At 42.4% G+C, this 13237-nt stretch overlaps 1 protein-coding gene across 2 annotated transcripts in view; it reads left to right on the top strand.

Annotated features, from left to right (window-relative positions):
- Positions 1-13237, top strand: part of SHROOM1 (shroom family member 1) — a 76778-nt gene that overhangs the window by 29792 nt on the left and 33749 nt on the right. The gene's annotated exons all lie outside the window — the stretch shown is intronic.

Genomic DNA, 13237 nt, shown 5'->3' with positions numbered 1-13237 from the left:
AAACTTGTTAGTTTTCACAGTGGACTCCGGCTATTAGCAGTCCAGATAAAGACAACTTTAGGCTCCTAGCAACGTTTTTCCTGAGAATCAGTCCCATCCTATTGACTTTCACGTTAACAAGTTTTGGATATTAGCAACTGTCATGCCGCTTATTGACAGCTCTTTTCCAAAAATGGAAAAGGCCCCGGCTGCAGGCAGGTTCGTGGGGCTGCAGCCAGGGAAGGAAGTGCAAAGATGTGTTCCTATGCTTCCTTCCCTGGCTGCAGCCACATAAACCTGCCTTTTGCTTATTGGCAACTTGCAGATAATAGCAACCTTTTGCTGGGAACTGACTAGTTACTAATCGGCATCCACTGTATTCTGTTAGCTGTAACTCTGTGTTCAGACACCTCTGCTCTTTTTTTTATATATATATATTCATTTCTCTCCCCTCCTCCTCGATCAGATATTATAGAATCCACTAACTGTCACATGTGTTTACCATCCCATCCATTGTCTAAAATAAGCTGGAAATAATGTCTTGTGGACATTCTCCCCAGATTCCAGAAGGCACCAAGCCTTTTGAATAATGAAACAAGAGGCTCTATCCCAGGTTTTACATTAAGCCCTTTGTGAGTGGAGTCAAGGCAGTGTGACTGCTCATGCCTAGTAGTCCAGATTAATGAAGCTCATAATGTCCAATCTCAAACTTCATTGAGGTCAATGGAAAGACTCCTGTTAGCTTTAATGGGCGTAGGATCATCCCCATAGTACATCTCTATCAAGTCTTAATGCCATGGTTTTAGTAGTTCCTCAGTAACCATGGATTTCATGTGGTAGGACTCTGTGGTGAGAGCAGGGCCGCAGGGGGTTGATTTAACAGGACTCTTGTTAAAGAATTTGGACACTATGCGTAATCCGCCTGGTGAATGTGTTTCTATCTATCCATCCTGAAATTGGAGGAGAGAAGAATGTTTATGTTTTGATGGCAGTTTCTGTCTGTGGAAAGGATAATGATAATATGGAGAAGCTGAAATCTGCAACCTCCTCTTTGCTGGGCCTCTTTGACTGATAGAGCCAGTCGTTAAGTCTCTCAGAGTAATTTTCTGTTCCAACTAAAGAAAATATACACAGCTGCTGGAAAATTTACTATTCTTTATAAAACCAGATCACTTTATCCCAGTTCTCTGCTTGCCAGCTCTCTCCCACAGACTTGAGAAAGCATCTTTCTTCACCCCAAGCTCTAGTAAAAGTCCAGAAAGACGGGTTCTAATCCAAGATCCTTCTTATTATACCTTATGTCTCGACTATGATTGGTCTGGGAAATATGCCCTGGGAATGGTGGTGGCGATCATTGTCTGTTCCAACCACATCTGGTACTAACAGATTGCACACTGTCATTTACATAACATACTCTGCTTCTAATGAACATGATTTTCAATCCATCTCTTGAGTTCTGCATAGGCTGTGCTGACTGACCTTTACTGGGGTTCATTTTCCTGGAGCCAAATAGCACATTTAGTCCAGTCAATGGAAGGGAATGTTCAACCAGCTGCATAGACTTCACATATTCAAGCCTGGCCTGTTCGTTACCCCACTGTCCTGCCTTAATACGGAATCCAGTGGGGATCCCAGGACAATACGTTCAGATGTCAGAGTAGTTCAGAGGAATTGTGGGAATTTCATAGCCTTTCCTGATCTTCCCATAGTCAATCATGCCTGCTTGCCAGTGAGGAGGCAGCCATCAGCCAGTATCTTCTGAGACTGCTATTTCTGGTAATCCTCCAGAATGTGCTCTAGTCTAGTGTCTCTTGTGATGCACCTTCCTCTCTCCATGAAGACCAATAGGTTTGTGTCCTTGTTGAACATTAATGTATATAGGAACTATACTACTGCATCAAGGAGAAAATAGTCCTTTGGGTGTACTCTAATGATCTTTTAGAGAACAGAGCTTGCAAGATTCTTTCCTCTCCATTTAGCTGTTGTACTCAGTCAAGATTATGAACAGAGGGAAGGAGTGCAGACTTGCAACAAGACTGTTACTGAGATCTGTTTTTCAAAGCCAACCTGTCAGGACAATTGACTGAGCAGAACCATGGATGAAGTCAGTGCATGTATTCATTACCTCAGTTGCTGAGTGAATAAAATGGAGACCTGTATTTGGGAAATAACTATGCCAATGTACATAGAACTCCATGAGAGTGCCAACCATTTAGGAGCTGTTAGGCTGGCTCAAATGCTCAGGCTTCATTTCTCAGGGCAAGGTTGCATCTGAGAGTCTTAGGAATTTATGGCTACACTCACATATCTATCTCCCTAAACCTTCTGGCAGATCTATGTAAGGCACCTATTACCAAAGCACAGATTTGGGTGGGGATCGTTTGGCCTTAAATTCACCTTTTCATTCTGGGCTTCCAGTTCCCTTACTGCACATCACCAGCTACATCGCGGCCCTGCATTTCTGCAGCTCTTTGATATATACTCTGTAGGCATGCACCTGTGTTCTGTGGTCACCCATTGGAGCTTGCTTGATGACTGAGCCAGATGAAATATGTCACTTATGTGATCCCATTGGGTCCTTTCTAGTGGGAGGTTATGGAATGCTGATGCTAAACTCCATATTATTTTGAAATATAACCCTGATGTAGTCAAAAACAAGTCCCTTATCAGTAAAATCCAGACTTTGAACATGTTGGATTTATCCCAGTTTCACCTCTTTTAGAATGGCCATGTAAATAAGTTGAGTGAACAAAAAACTAAAATAATTTATTGTTGCACTGAAGAGGCCAACTTCTGTCCTAAGCAGAGGTGACAGGAGGTAACTGAGAATAGAATCCAGAAATTTCATAAAAGGGGGAGGCAGGGGACAGGAGGGAGAATCAAAGGTCCCTAATTGCTCCCATCCAATCTCAAACATAATAGCTCTGCAGTCAGGCTTGGGCATTGCACAATCCAATAAGTTAAATAAAACAAAATGGGCTCGGCTGTTGCAAGTTAGTGTAGCCAACAAATGAATCTTTGTAGCCTGGTTTTCTTAAACAGATGCAGAGTGTTACATTACGGCCACACTGGCTTTAATTTGCGGGACTGGTCTGGAGAGAGGTGATTCTTAGATGCACATAATTTTTCAAAGCAGATCTTTGAAACAGAAAATTTGATTCTCCTTTTACTTACACTGGTTTTAAATTGAGTTACGGTTGATTTATGCCAGTGAAGTAAGTCGAGATTTAGGCCTATGAAGTTTCATGTTCCTTTTATTAGTGATCATTTTACATGAGTAGTGTTTAAGGTAGAAGGAGAAATTCTTTAGGAATATCAGAAACAGGAAGTCTTGGGGAAAATTAGTGGGAGTCAGTCATCTAAAGGTGGGAGTCTTTTTTTTTTCTTTGTTTATTTTCCCCTCTCGTTAGATTGAGTTTTTGTTTCGATTCCTTCCCTGATACTAGATTAAAAAAATTCTTGATTCAGACTGAACATGATTAAATCTAAAAATATACATGATCATGTATATTTTTAATCTGACATTTCAAGAGTCTATTCTTTAAAAATGCTCTTGAATGTTTTCATAGTGAGTCTATTCTAGTTGCCTGGAAAAGTAACACAAAATCATGACAACAATAATTTATAGGATCAAATGAACTAGATCTGGAACATGGGGGTGGGAGTCAAGATGGGGAGGTAAGAAGGGATGGAGTAGGAAAGATGTGAAGAAGAAGACAGAAGCATTCGGAAAGGAGCAGAGACAATTATTTATTTTACTAGAACATTCCCCACTGGAAGCGCTTTCAGAGATAAGGAACTGTTTAGTGCAGATGAGAATCAAGATATTTGAAACTGCAAGAAATTTGTGAGGCCGAATAAGGAATGTCACTGAATTCAGCGATGATAGAGATGTATATGGTGACTGACTGTTCTTATTAAAAAAATCAAACTCGGCTAGACGCTGAGCATTGTTCTCTCAGACCATTGTTGTGAGCAGCAATTTCTGATCCTCCTTGTTAAATCCGTGGCCAGAGATCAAACCTATGATCTTTAGAACAAGATACCTTTTGGGACTGGCCACCAAACCCTTTACTCTGACACCTCCTTATCCAACAGGTAGTCATCAAGTTATGTAAGATAAGAAGCTGCCCAAAGGACATTCCAGCATCATTGCTCAGGCACCATTCCCTCTGAAGTCTGTGGGAATCTTGTTTGAGTAAGGATAACCAAGATTTGGCCTAAAAAGTAGAAGAGATCTGGACATCAGTCGTTGGTCTTGTCCTTTTCCAAACTGCTCAGGACATTTGCAAGACTTCAGAGAGTGCAGCGAAAGCAGCAGATTTGCAATACCTTTGTTCCTGCACACCATGTATTTAGGGATTAATAACAAGAATTTTAGTTATAAACTGGGGACGCATCAATTAGAAGTAACGGAGGAGGAGAAGGACCTTGGAGTATTGGTTGATCACAGGATGACTATGAGCCGCCAATGTGATATGGCCGTGAAAAAAGCTAATGAGGTCTTGGGATGCATCAGGCGAGGTATTTCCAGTAGAGATAAGGAGGTTTTAGTACCGTTATACAAGGCACTGGTGAGACCTCACCTGGAACACTGTGTGCAGTTCTGGTCTCCCATGTTTAAGAAGGATGAATTCAAACGGGAACAGGTACAGAGAAGGGCTACTAGGATGATCCAAGGAATGGAAAACTTGTCTTATGAAAGGAGACTCAAGGAGCTTGGCTTGTTTAGCCTAACCAAAAGAAGGTTGAGGGGAGATACGATTGCTCTCTATAAATATATCAGAGGGATAAATACCTGGGAGGGAGAGGAATTATTTAAGCTCAGTACCAGTGTGGACACAAGAACAAATGGATATAAACTGGTCATCGGGAAGTTTAGACTTGAAATTAGATGAAGGTTTCTAACCATCAGAGGAGTGAAGTTTTGGAATAGCCTTCTAAGGGAAGCAGTGGGGGCAAAAGACCTATCTGGCTTTAAGATTAAACTCGATAAGTTTATGGAGGAGATGGTATGATGGGACAACATGATTTTGGCAATTAATAGATCTTTAATATTCATGGTAAATAGGCCCAATGGCCTGTGATGGGATGTTAGATGGGGTGGGATCTGAGTTACTACAGAGAATTCTTTCCTGGGTATCTGGCTGGTGAATCTTGCCCATATGCTCAGGGTTCAGCTGATTGCCATATTTGGGGTCGGGAAGGAATTTTCCTCCAGGGCAGATTGGAAGAGGCCCTGGGGGTTTTTCGCCTTCCTCTGTAGCATAGGGCATGGGTCACTTACTGGAGGATTATCTGCTCCTTGAAGTCTTTAAATCATGTTTTGAGAACTTCAAAAAGCTCAGACATAGGTGAGAGGTTTATCGTACGAGTGGGTGGGTGAGATTCTGTGGCCTGCATTGTGTAGGAGGTCAGACTAGATGATCATAATGGTCCCTTCTGACCTTAATATCTATGAATCTATGTACTGTATAATACCTTCAGATGACAATTTTGCATGTCAGATATGGATAACTGGCAAGGAACATATATAGCTTTCCAGAGTAGGTGTCATCATCAGCTGTATTTCCTTATGTTACTTCTAATTTTTAAATCAATTTGCTGCTGGTGAAATTGAAGGCCCTGGAGGTTCAAATCCTTGATTATAATAACAATAGCAGCATTTAGATATTTTTATCTCCTTTTTACAGAAGTGGAAACTAAGAAGCAAAGAGATTGTGTCCTGATTTTCAGAGATGCTGAGCACATGTAGCTTCTAAATTGGCATGCAAATGACTTGCCCAGGAAGTCTGAGATAGCGAAGGCTCCTGAGCACATTCAGTCCTTGGCCTCTTGGCTGAGATATCCAATAAGATTGTCCGTTAGTATCAACCGTGATGGTGATTTTTGTACTGTGACTGGTGACTCTATTTAACAGCGCCTCTGTCTGTAAGATACTTGGACTTGTTGCTGCAGACTGTGCAACTGAATGGAATCTGAAGAATTTGGTCTAATATTTACCCTGGTATTTGTCCCTTGATAAGGAATGGGTCATTCACAATCATGTATATGACACAATGTGGGCAGGTTAGTAACAGTGTTTGCTTTGTGTTTCACGCGCTTATCGCTCACATTCTTCTGAGGTCTGTTGCACATTGTGACTTTATGCAGATTAATAGGAAAATTTTCTTTCTTCTCTTATTTCCAGGAGCTGGTTTTAAAGAGGAAGTCTTATCCCTCAACATCCTTTCTTTTTTGTTCATGTACTGATATTATTTGTAGTGCGATAGTGCCAGTTAAGGATCAGGACCCCACTGCATGAGGTGCTGTACAAACTCAGAACAAAAAGACAAGCCCTGCCCCAGAGAGTTTGCAGGCTGAGAAGGGCTGAGATTACTGGACATGCTGTGCCTTTCCCTAACTTTAACCAATAACGTTGTACCTGCATGCCACAGCAAAGCTGCATGAGTATGTGGGAGGAACATTCACCAAACACCAATGAAATAAGCTGAAATTTGCAATATTCTTTTGCTCAGTGACTGCAAACAGATTTATCTATAAATCTTGGTCTTGGACAATTATTTATTCCCTCTGACGTCCCTCTCCATGGGAAACCATGCACCTGACTGTCCTCTCACTTATATTTCTTTGACTCCTGTGTAGCTCCACTTGCTTCAGGGAATTACTGCAGATTGACAACAGTGTGAGGGAAGAATCAAGCACCGTCTTTATAATGACCAGAGAATACAGGCTGACTTTACTGCAGCCTTTGTAAAGGCTTTTTTACTTTGATTATACAGTAGCTACCAACCCCTAAACTTAACCAGGTTGGAACAGTTGATTTCCCTTCCCCTAAACCACTGAGCAGCTTGCCTGGTTAATATGTGTTCATCTTTCAGTGCATTCCTAACTGTAACATGAAAAGCCAGATTCTTAGCTGCTGTAAACCTTACTCCCAGGGGCATTCTGCACCAAAAATTTAAAAATTCTGCTAATTTTATTTGTCAAAATAACACTACGTAATCATGCCAGTTGCAATTATTTTGGTAATTTATTTCAAAATACCTGTCAGCAAGTATGTCTGTAACAATATAGAGACACACAAAAATTCCCCCAGGAGTAGAGAGTTAAAGAAATTCCAATGACAACCCAGTTCCTCTTTTTCTGCCCCCTTATCTCCTCCCCCCTCTGCCCAGCCGGGGGGCCAGACACCCACAACCCCACCTCCCCAGAGCCCACCTGCGGGCCCCCCCAGCCAATACACTCGAACCCACTGCCCCCCAGAGCTCGGCTGCGGGCCCCCCCCTTGCCCAGACACCTATGCCCTCCCTCTCCCCAAGCCCAGGGATCCAGCGGTAGAAACAACCGGATGCTTGGTCCCAGGCTTGCACAGAGTTTCCTATGCACCGCCCTCTCCTTCCCTCTGGGCATGCTGGGAACTGCAGCTGCCAGGAGCCCTCTAACTCCCTCCCCATTCCCCCCAGCAGTGTCTTCTATGTGCAAGCGGGGCTCTGACGAGTCCAGCAGCCCCTAGTGATGGCTAGCAGCACTTCAGCCCATTTCTGTGGGGGAAAGGAAATTCTGCGCACGCAATGTTAATTTCTTCAAAATTCTGCATTGCGCAGTGTCGCAGAATTCCCCCCAGGAGTCAAACCTGTTACATCAACTGAGAACCTACACTGGATTTACATCAGCTGAGAATCTGGCCTGAAGTCTTCCTGTATTTCCCAAAATATGAACAAATACTTCTGATCATATTGATAAACAAGAAACCAATTTCCATGTTGCTTTACAAGTGGATCTCGCCCCAAGAGCCCTTTCTCAAACTATTGGTTACTGAGTCACACTACAGTTTTAAGTCCTGATCCTGCAAGCAGAGTGACCCCTGTATGAGTACTCATGTGAATAAAGTTTTGCATATGCTTAAGTGTTTGCAGGGTATGTGCCTTAGTCTCAGCAGTGACATCGAATTTTGTCTGGGACAAGTAGGGACTCCTCTTCACTAATGTAATGTTGATTACTAGATTGTTTGGAGGAGCTGAAAGAATTTTTAAAAATTCCTTCCTATAGGCTAAGCTTCAAGGGTGAATTCCATTCTCTACAAAGGATTCTTTTCAAAACAGTGAGAAACTGTTTTTCCATTTTAGCTTCGCATATTGGTGTTGTCTGTCATTACTCTTAAATACTGTAGTGTTTTATTTTATTTTATAGTGTAAGTGTAGCTGTGTTCAGGTGTGAATATGAAATTTACCACTATAAAGCTCCCTAAAGAACAGCAGATATACAGTAGATATAGGAGGACCAGAGCTATCGTAGGACCCAGGAGTCCTGAATCCAAATCCGCTGCTATACTCTCTAGTCTACATTTCTTAAGGGTAATGACTGATGTTTATATAGCACCTTTCAACCACGCAACAATGTTTAATACATTAGAGTAATAAAAAATGCTGTTAATCAAAGACCAGCTGTCCAACATGGGGCTGGCTTTGTGGATTGTGTTGAAGGCTATGAGGGCAGCTTTTGTAACTGTCTAGCATTCGCTAATTTTTAACCTGATAATGTTTGTCTTGCTGGTTGAACAATGAATTCTGTCTGTGACTCTGCAGTTCTACTTCAAATAGGAAACCATTTTGGGCAGGGGAGGATTTTGCAAGTATAATGTACTTTACTTGCAGACTGTCAGGATGCATTGTTCTTGGCCGACGCAGTGTATTCGCATGCTTGAAGATGGTGGTTTATAATTTTAACTTCAAATGTGGCAGTCAGGGCAGAAAATCAGATTAGCAAACTTGAGTTGCTATGAACTACCCCCTCCCATGTACTTCTCTCAGATACAGAGTACATAGTTAGTGACAAAAAAAAAGGGAGGAATTGGATGTGATCATTTTCTGTTCTGCTTATTGTAAGCCATTTACTCTTTAATGAACACAGTTGTGTAAAACAAACTTGCTGTGTCTCAGTTACTGCATTGTGTGTGTGATGGATTCTTTAATCATTATAGTTTGGGTGTCTAATGTAGTTCAGTTTCTGTAATACTCAAAAACTCCTATCTGAGTTTAGGGCCATATTTGGTAACAGACAAAACCATATGATTATATTTTTGCAGCAAATACTTTATGGGCTGTATGCTTCCTCATGCTGTGCACTATGGAGAGGAAAGGAAAGCAAAAGACCAGAAAACCTAGTAAAACAGAGCTGGAATTTGCAAAAGGCTGCGCCACATCCTCCCCCTTTTTCCTGAGATCTCAGAGGTTATTTTGGAGGAACATCATGAAAATTGTTGGGGTTAGGAGCTGTGCTTGGCTTGAGGGTAACAGCTGCTCGAGATGGGCTCTTGATGCCCTGAGGAAACTTTGTATTTTCAGACGGATAAGTTCACTAACACTAATGCTGCTCAGAGCATCAATAATTTCCACTCCATTAAGTTTATTCCTTCGAAAGGAGTGGGAGTACACAGCACAGTAGGTGACCCAACAGCAGTATGAATCAGTGGTAAGCCATGTCGTTGGAGGCAGAGGGACTGGAGAGTGGGATGGAGGGGCAGTTATGCTGCAGGAATGATCCAAAAACTGCTACATAAGGGGCAGAATTTCCCTTGGATCACGGGCTCCATCTGTTTAGTATCTAATGTCCTGTGCTACTTCTGCCTGGCCACTAAGCCCCGCCCAGAATGGACAATTTGTTGGGATTTCCTTTTTCAGAGTTTTAGAATAATTCCCCCATATGTCCTGATTGCTTTCACTGACGCGGACCATATGGCCTTTGTGCTATTAAACATCAAGCCTAGTGAGGACAACAGTGAAGCCATTTGAGAGCAAAACCCTTAACTGAGGGCTGAGCATCTGCAACTCCCACTGAACTCCATAGGCACTGCAGGTGCAGAGAGTCTCTAAAGAAGTTCTGAGGCCCCTCAGCTCCCACTGAAGTCTGTAAAAAGACCCGGCATTGTGAGTCTGCAGGATCAGGCCTGTATTTTAGAAGGCAGAAGCATTGTGCTAAACAGGATTCCAAACCTACCTGGTGTTGAGAGCCTCCTGCAAGGGGGTAGTTGCCCCTCACCTCTATTGACTACCCAGGGGGAATTGAGAGCTCTCGGGATCAGACCCCAGTAGATTTTGTGTGCTCTGAGAGGAAAAGAAAACCTACTTTTTCTTTCAAATTCATTCATACTGAAACACCACTAAGAAACATTGGAAAGTTTCTTGAATGCTACTCAGTTTTGTGTTGCAGTATATCGGGGATGGGTGTCTAGGTGGGTTTAAAAATGTTTTAATCTCTCCGTTACAATGAGCCTATTGTAGTAATTTCTGGGGCTACTGGGCCTGATTCTCTTCTCACTCACAATGGTTGGAATTAGGTGCAATGCCACTGAAGCCAAGGAGAATCATGCTCATTGTCTGCAATGGGTTTTTTCCACTAGGTTTAACTGCATTAAACTGCAGTTTGTTTGTTTTTTATATTGGGATTGACACAGCTGTTGCTTAAAGTCAATAAGATTGCACAGACAGAGAAGGCCAAATATGTCAGGGATTAGAGTTTATATAATGTAGCTGCTGTGTTGGATTGGTTACTCATTGATTGGGATAAACTCTCTCATTTCCAAGTGCTGCTACTTCCTACTTTGTAAAACACACTACGTGGAAATGTGCATTTTATTAATTAATGAAATACTAGATTAAAGTTGAAAATAAGTATTTAATTGCTAGAAGGGGAAAAGGTGTGGTTGAAAGATATTCATCCAGTGGGGTTACAGAGTCCATTAAAACATCTACGTTCATGGTTTGCCACCTGCTTCCATCTAACGAAAGCCAAACCTGAGCCTCCACATGAGAAGTTTTATTGTTATTGGGCTTGATTGTTTGAAGAGCCCTTGACTTCAGTGAGACCTGAGAATGCTCAGTTCTCAAGCACTGTGCAGAACTGGGCCCTAAAATAGGTCAGTTTTCCTTTCCTGTTCCTTTGAACAGGCCATAGGCATGGAGTTTTTCTTTTCCCCAGGGGTGTTTCCCCACCCCCAGTCCACCCCTACCCCGAGGCCCTGCCCTCACTCCACCTCTTTCTGCCCCAGCTCCATCCCCTCCCTGAGGCCCCCTCTGGATCGCTGCTCTCTGCTCTCCCCAAGCCCCTCCCCCAGCCGCCGATGAGCTGTTTGACAGCGTCGCTGATGAGCTGTGGCTGGAGGGTGCTAAGCATCAAGTATTTTTTTTCTGGGGTGCTCCAGCCCCGGAGCACCCAAGGAGTCAGTGCCTATGGAACATGCCACTGACTGTTGAGTAAGTCACTTCTCCTATACTTTCAACTTGAATAATAAAACTAAGCTTGCCAAAGACTCTCCTCTGTTTAAAGAACTCCACATGCACATATATGGACAGTTTTGCACGTACAGGCAAAAAACCCCAACCTATACACTCTGGAGATGGGGCAAATGGCTCCTCAACTTTCCCTGTCTCAACCACTAGAAATATTTCTTTCATTCAGATGTGATTGATTTTTATTCCATTAATCAAGAGATTTACAATCTGTTTAGAATAAATTCTCATATACTGGAACTCAGTGTGTAGTGAAGAGGAATGAAAAGCGCATGTGTATCTGTGCATCCTACTGTGTAGATTTGCTATTCTGGTTCATGCAAGCCTCTGCTTAGATTGGGGCCTGATCCTAGCTGTAGCCATTGTTTATGTGAGTCAAGAGGAGTACTCCTATTAATAACGGCTGCAGGACTGGGTCCAGAATGGAGCTGGTCAGTAGGAAAAAAAATGACTTCACTAAATAAGGCTCAATCTTACAACACTTATTATGTGAGTTTAACTCCCACTGATCACCTAGGAGCAAATGTAATAAGGTTCCATTGTTTACGGTACTGGAGTCAGACCGAGCTGAAATGCAGTTAGATGCTAAAGATACAGGATGAATTATTTTTTATAGTGTACACAGTGTGCAGGGTACTTAATTACTAACTGCTAGGGACATCAATTCAGCTGCAGCTGGAAGATGACCCCTAAAAATTCATTTTGTCACCTGCCCACATCATATTAGCTGCATTTGGAGGACCAGTGGGACCTCTGCTCTTTGGAAGGGGGCTAGAAGTCCAAGGGGTGTGAAAATGTAGGGGAGAAGGGAACAGAGAGGGGAATGGAGGTGAGAGAAGTGAAAATGAAATGTTTAAAAAAGGATTAAAAAAGTAGGACAAATAATCTGAAAGAAAACATGGACACAGAGAGATTCTCAGCAAGGGAGAGAGGGAAATACCCAGAGACACCTTGTTCCACTCCTGAAAGCTTGTTCTAGATACACGTTGAATCATTGAAGTTTCTGGTAATTCCCCTGATTTTTGGATGGGAGATGGGCTGACACCTCTCCCACAGACCTGACCCACTCTGGATGCTACAGACTGACCTGACATTTCATTTTGGAAAAGTCCGTTCCAAAGTAGGAGTGTCCAAGACTAGAACGGTCATCCCAAAGTGAGCATAGATGCCCCACAATTACTAAACCTATTCACAGGCATGAATCACTTGGCCTAGGGGAAATCTGCCTCAGGGGTTCAAACCATGCGTCATATTTATTAAGTGTTGTTTCAGGCTGCTCTGATGGTAAGATTGTGCCTGTGAATTTATAATGTAACTAAACCAGCAGCACTGCATGCTTTGTTTAGTGCAAGGAGAGTTGTTCTCCCTGGATTGTCAGGAGAATTTAGAGACAAGATAAAAAAATCTCTACTACTCAGAGGCCTTGGTCTAGTCTGGACAAGTGTTGTACAGACTGCCAAGAAAGTTAATTGATTAATTAACAGTAACCAACATAATCTAAGGAAGGTCACCCCAAACAAGAGCAAATTAAAGAGAGGAAGAAAACTTGTCCTTAAAGGAAGGATAAGATTTGTCCTTGTTAACTGGCTGCTGCTTAGGGTCACCATTCTCCCTCTGTACAGAGATATTTGCCAGAAATGTAAAATGTTTTTATGACCTATTAACTGGGCTGCTAATATTTTAACAGCAGTAGAGTACTCCATGAGTAACTGTACTATGCCTTAGGACTGGTGCCAGAGCCTGAAACCTTTACTCACAAGAGAATCACTTGCACAAGTATACTCAGTAGGATTTTTCAGGAAATCTCTCATTGTTACACTCTCACTAGTGGCAGTGGGAGTTCTAATGCGGACAGGGTACATGCTTTTATCGCCATGTTATCCATACCTGATCTGAGCAGAGTTACTGTCCACAGAAGAAATGCAGAATGGACAACAGCCGTGTAAGCTTCTGTACATTGACCTGCT

The sequence above is a fragment of the Natator depressus genome, chromosome 8 (assembly GCF_965152275.1).
Source record: "Natator depressus isolate rNatDep1 chromosome 8, rNatDep2.hap1, whole genome shotgun sequence".
Classification (NCBI taxonomy): domain Eukaryota; kingdom Metazoa; phylum Chordata; order Testudines; family Cheloniidae; genus Natator; species Natator depressus.
Note: the sequence above shows the minus strand (reverse complement) of the source record. Positions and strands in the feature narration are given on the sequence as shown.